The sequence below is a fragment of the Triticum dicoccoides genome, chromosome 7A (genome assembly GCF_002162155.2).
Source record: "Triticum dicoccoides isolate Atlit2015 ecotype Zavitan chromosome 7A, WEW_v2.0, whole genome shotgun sequence".
In the NCBI taxonomy this organism is placed as follows: Eukaryota; Viridiplantae; Streptophyta; class Magnoliopsida; order Poales; family Poaceae; genus Triticum; species Triticum dicoccoides.
The window spans coordinates 110501920-110508025 of NC_041392.1; positions in this window are offsets into that span (position 1 = coordinate 110501920).

Below are 6106 nucleotides of genomic sequence, written 5' to 3' on the forward strand. Positions count from 1 at the left end.
TATTATTGGTTGCTTTTGTTTATGTCCAATTGGAAAAGTTGATCTTCTAAATTCATATGTATAGCCTAAAGTACATAACTTGTGTTCCTTCCTAGTTCTTGCAAAGCCACAAGCACATCCGAAAGACTGAGCCGACATAGCATCTTAAGATTTACGAAGTCGTCGATGGAAACGTCTCCTTCCACTAAAAACGCATCGCCGGAAATTCTGAAATAAATCTAGAAATAATGCGAGCACCAGGATTTAAACTCTAATGAGTTGAGAATACCACTGTCCACCTAACCATCTCAACCACAGGTTCATTCGCAGGTGATGAGGTTCGGCCGTTGGAGTAGTATTTGACCGATCAAGTTGATGATATCTACGGACCGGGTCCGGTGTACCATTATTATCATTTTTTTTGTGTGTGCATAAAGTAGTGGCCGTGAGATATGTGGATATGGTATTACCTATGGAGGATGAAGGGGCGGTCCGGAGCGGAAAAATCCAGCCGACCAAGTTGGCCTGGAACGGCCAAAGTAGCCCCCACTTGGCGAGTCAGAGCCGCTTATCCAGCCCCAACTTGCGCCCCTCCCACGACCGATTAAGATACTACTACTGTGCACTGGTTCCACAATCTCAGATAGTTTTCGCTCCTTCTCTTACATAATTTTTTTTTAAAAAAAACTCCCGCGGCACCGCCACAAAAATGCTGAGCTTCTCTTGTAGATTTCTCGCTGACGAGGAGATCTCGTTTTTGGTGGCCACCGAGAGGCCGGCCGGTACCGGGTGACGGGGGCGAGCGAATGGGACGCCCGCCACGGTGGCGGATAGGTACGCCACGGCGGAAAGCAACGTGTACGTCCAGGGGGCAAGGGTCACGGCGACTCGGAGGGAGATCGTACGCTCCTACTGCGACTGCAAAACTGAGAAGAAATAAGAGATTGAAGTGAATGGAGTAGTTTTATTGATGTTACTGTTCAGCCTTATATACCATCTGAACAGGCGTGTTACAACGTCGGTTACAATGATTGTGCCTATTTAAACAAGCATGATGTCCCTTCGCCATACACAGCGTATGGACAACGCTAACTGTAGGTAGTTAGCCTATAGGAAATCCTAACTGCTATGCTAGCCTAAAACTGACGCTAACATCTTAACTAATAATATTTCCTAACACTCCTCCTTGGACAATGCTGTAGTTTAAACTTCATTGTCTTGAGAATCTTCATATATCTTCAAGTGTCACAAAATCCTTGTTTGATCTTGCATAGTCTTATACCCTTCTAAATCCTGTGAAAAATATAAAAAGAAAATATAGGAATTTGATATACCGTAGGTATAGTAATTGTCTCAATAGAACCCATATGAGAAACCAATATTGGAAAACTCATAAGGAAAGAGTTCATTATATTATTATCGGATGATAATTAATAAGTTTAGTTCTAGGAGTTTTCTCCCCCTGAACTTTGCAAAATCTCAACTTGCAATATTGTTCAATATATAAATCGTATGTATTTGAGCAATAGAAGTGGTATTATCTTGATAGATAATGGAAGATGATTCTGTTGAATCTTAACTACATAATATCCGTCTTGATATGATTGTGAGCACCTTTCATATCTGGTATATACTTTGAAGATGAAAATCACTGGTATATACATAGGTCATGTAGAATCCAGCGAGGGATTTTGTTAATAACTACATGTAATCAAGTAATCATTATGTGAGTAATCCTTTTAAAGAAGGAACTCTCGTAGTCGATTTTACCACACAATTTTTTGACTATTTTTAGTCATGAAGTGACTTTTGATGTTTTACACAATATATGTTGTGATTTGTTCATAAGTTCAGACTTTCAAGCCTTTAATGGACTTATATATAGATGTCTGAATTGGGTGATCCATATGAGTATGTAATCACCGAGTCTATTAACTGCATGGATGGTTTATTTGTAACTGCCAATAATATTAATATCGAAACGTAATTCCACCTATACCAAGAGGGTACGTTACATCATAATAGATGTCGGGTCTCTGCATGAACCCTTATGCTACAAGCATCGCTTTTCACCACCTCATTGTTTTTGTTATGAAATAAAATTCATTTGTCTTCCAAAAGGGAAGATAATTATGAGGAGAATGTATTACAGTGGTAACTACATCTCTTTTGTTAAGCGAGTGCTATTCTTATTTAATTGCTTCCTTCTAGTTGAACCAATATATGAATGCATTAGACATTCTGCCATGGACTTTGGTTCAGGACCCTAAAGGTTTTAGCAATTTAAGAACAAATATATGTCGACATATGTAGTCTTATGTTATATGATTAGTTGAATCAATAGGATTTGTGGAAATAATATTTACATATTTTAACTCCTCGTGATTTCCCATAAGAATGGAGTCAAGGTTTTTCGATGTCCCAACAATTCAAATTGTGTGCACATTTATGTTGGGTTTGGATGATGAGCATCCGTTATGTGTTATTCAACTTGATTTTGAACTACATTTACTAGTTGAGGATATAATTTCCTCTTTTTTCCGCGGATGCATATGAGCCGTTTCTCATGTGACCATGTTTCTCCCCCTTTAGCTCTCATTTGGGGAGAATAGTGGTTGTATGAGGTACTTCCACTTTGTATGGCACATTGCTTGCATGCATAATGTGATTTGATGACGTCTTTGTCATAAGTAAATGTATTTGGCAGATTTGCAAAGTGTTGCAAATATATATGATTGAACTTTAGGTTCAGATTTTGAAGTACGTGAATATGAGGACTGAATGTCTATGACATTTCTAATTTCTTGGCATTCTTTGTGGTACGAATCTCCCCATAATGCCAAAAATGTCCTTATTTTAAATGTAATCAGCGTAAAGGCAATAACTAATTCTCCCGTTGGGAGTTTAAAATATTTATGATTGACGGATAAATAAATAGTTATACCTCACATATATCCCAAATTTATGTGAGGGCCCATGTACGATGGAGTGGTGATATCGGTATATAACCGAATTTTTTGCAGATGGAAAATACTTGCAAGGGGAATCAGTATGATATGCAGTTGCTATGATCTAGAATAGATTTGCGGCGTGTAAGACCGCATGTTTCCAACAAGATGTTGGCATATTAAAATTCTGTAGAAGTGGTCACATTATTAGTTTTATTCTTTTGATAAAGAATTTAGCTGCACCATTTTGGGTATGTACATGAGGTACTTCGTAAAAATCATACATGCTCGTGAAAGCGGCATTCAAATGGGTTTAATCCATATGGTAGGATAATTTGCTCTTAATTTGATAATTTGAGCAATTAATTTAGGAATTCATGGTTTTGTGGAGGTTAGAGACTCACATAAGATCATTTTTTAGATGTCTATTGATACCATGAATAAATGTCCCAGAAATGGTTGAGTAGTCCACATATATATTCTTGGATGTGTTCAAGAAATTTAAATGGCTACTTTCTGAATTTTAAGATGAGAGTGTCCTAAAAATCAATTTTCTCATGGCATATGTGGTGCACATAAAATTTGATGACTTGAGATTTTTTATTTTTGCAGCTTTTAATTGTGACCAACAAAATGTTCACTAATCTTTCGTATCATCCCAATTTTGGGGTGACCAAGGTGATCATGTCAAGTCTTGAATTTATCAAGACTTTGAAAATTTATTTTATACGCAACATAAGGTACAGGTTTGATGTATGTAAAGTATAATCCGGATGAGAATGAAGGGAATTTTTCAAGAGTTTGTTCCTCATATCCGTTGCTTTTTGTTAAAAGCAAAACTTATGTCTTATCCACCTCTAATGTTTTAGATGGAAATTATTAGATCGGATATCTTTGAAACTTATAAGGGTACGAGTAGATTCAGGATACAAGGGTGCATTCTGAATTACGATAGGAGTACCCATAGGGAGTGTAAAAGTGGCTCTTCTTGAACCAATAATTGCTTTCTCTCTGTAAGAGTTTAGAAGTATGTTGTTTCCCTTTAAATTGTATTAGTTGTAGCACTATCCACTAAACTTAACTCTTATTCCATCGGATTTTTCCCGTAAAAGTTATATAGATAGAAAGAGAATATTTTAGAATAAATCTTATCTTATTCATATATTCATAAAATTACATACAAGGTATTTATATTATAAAATTCTAATATAAATACATTACAATAATATGTCTGATTCACATAATATAATATACGTAGTCTGAAAGACTTTATTCTACTTACTGTTATACAATATATAACATTTTGTAGTATTGAAATAGCTAAATGACATCAACATATTTCCGGAGATTAAGTGAGGTCTCCAAAAACATCTTGGGTGTAACCCACAAGCATGTCTTCATCGAGGATGATATCGTCATTCGGCTTGAATACTTCAATAGCGTTTTGAGAAGGACCGGCTTGAGGGTTATCTTGAATGGTGTTGAAGTGAGCTTCAGTTTTCTTTCCATGAACTTGTTCGCATTTTTGTCCATACTTCATGTATAGATCCACAAGGTTCTTGGGAATTCGGCATTGATTAGTACGATTATTCATGCATCCAGACCTTTGACAAGTTTGAGAGCCGTCATTTTGATCATGTTTCTTGAAATGATCTTTCCCCTTAGTTTGACTGTTGGTCTTCTGACCATTATTTTGTTTCCATTTTCCATTGAATTTTTGGAAATTCCTTTTATGGTTTCCAAATTTACCAGTAAAATGAGCATTAGCATGCGCTTCAGGGATAGGCATGGCACCCGTTGGGCGAGCATTATGATTCTTCATCAGAAGTTCATCATGCTTCTCGGCCTGAAGTAATGTGTATATAAGCTCAGAATACTTTGTGTATTTATGTTGACGATACTGCTGTTGCAATATCCTCATCGAGGGATGGAAAGTGCATAAAGTTTTCTCTATTAAGTCTACATCTGAAACTTGATGATTGCAAAATCTTAGTTTGGAGTTAATTTTATGCACGGCAGAATTATTTGCAGAAACGGACTTAAAGTCCTGAAACCTTATAAGAGACAATTCTCTTTGGGCTTCTGGCAATATTACTGCTATTTGTTGGTCATATCTCTCCTTGAGGGAGTCCCATAAAGCTAATGGATTTTCCTCCATTAAATATTCAGTTTTTAAATTAGGATGGAGGTGGTGCCTTATGTAGTGCAATGCTGCATACTTTACCACCTGAGGTATTTCTGGAGCATTTTTGAGGGGTGCGAGAATGCAAGGACCAAGGCTATGTCCACTTAAGAATATTTTCATATCCATGGCCCATGATAGATAGTTACTTCCATCTATTTGTAGTTCTTGGAATTCTTTCTTATTGATGTCAGCCATATTTCCTGCATGTATGATCATGCATTTGATTAATTTTACTTGATAGTAAAATTTGTTTTGGTAAACAACAAATATGTTCTAGAGGAACATTTATAATTTGCAAGCCATATATGTGAAGACCATCGAATTTTGATATATTTGGAAAGAGCACTATGGAGGTATAAAATGCCTCTGAGTAATAGGCAAAACTGTAAAATACAGTAGAGGCCATTACCTTGTGATTGCACAAATATAATTCAAAGTAATCACATATTTTATTTTGGCTTTTTTATCTCATATTAAAAAGAGAATTTTGCAAGAAATATATATATCTCTCAAATGCAAAAATAAAATTGTTGTACCAAATAACATGTTATAATATACTAAAACAAATATTAATAAATATGTCATATTACATATATTTGTGGATATAAGGGCTACAGTATAGATTTACAACACCATATATGATTAAAGGACAAACTGAGGGTCCTAAACATAAATTTATAGCACACTTAATATTGCTATAAAGAAGTAAATCTCCAGCTAGGGAATACAAACTGGGAGTACGTCTAATTAATACGTCTAACTAATACAAACGGGAGTATATTAGTACTACACATCCCGAGTGATAGTAGACGTGGCCTGTTTGGTCATGTGGCGTGGCCCATGGTTCTGTCGGCACCGCTGAAGCGTGTAAAAGGAATCAAGGAGGGAGTGGATAAGGTACACCCCAAATCACACATCCACTCCACAATCGCTCGTTCGAGCTCTGCTTCAGGCCGGCGCTCAGGGCCGGCTCCTTCAGCGGCGCGGTGCCCCC